We start from the raw sequence: 693 nt of genomic DNA, 5'->3' as shown, positions 1-693 counted from the left end.
CACACACACACACACACACACACACACACACACACACACACACACACGCACACACACACACGTACACACACACACACATATATATATATATATTGCATATATATATATATATATAGACATACATACATAAGAATAAGATAAATGAAATAACAATAACAATGATAAACAAGAGCTGTATACATAAAAAGGTTATAATAAAAATAGATAAATACAGAGAATATACAACCAAAACGGAATAATATAGACAAACTAATAAATGAACAGATTAATCAAATGGTTAGAAGTCAATTGGAAGAAGATCCCTCATACAGCCAGAACAAAGACTTCAGAGCACGCCACCGAATTGATTGGCTCTTTGTCGCGCGCAGTTCATCAACTTTCAACTTTGACCATTTAATTTTATTTTTAATTTATTTTTATTTATCTTTATTCTATTTTTTCTGGCTGCCGTCGAGCGATATATTGGTAACAGAACTCCCCCCCCCACCTTGCACGATACATCCTCTCATCTTCTTATCTTCTTCTTCCTCCTCCTCCTCCTTCTTCTTCTCTTTTACCTCCTCCTCCTCCTCCTTCCTTTCATCTTCTTATCTTCCTGCTCCTCCTCCTCCTCCTCTTTCTCATTCATTTTCTTATCTTCCTCCTCCTCCTCCTCCTTCCCTTTCGTCTTCTTATCTTCCTCCTCCTCCTCCT

This window comes from Oratosquilla oratoria, chromosome 2 (genome assembly GCF_046742065.1).
Source record: "Oratosquilla oratoria isolate Oo_2021 chromosome 2, ASM4674206v1, whole genome shotgun sequence".
Taxonomy (NCBI): Eukaryota; Metazoa; Arthropoda; class Malacostraca; order Stomatopoda; family Squillidae; genus Oratosquilla; species Oratosquilla oratoria.
Note: the sequence above shows the minus strand (reverse complement) of the source record.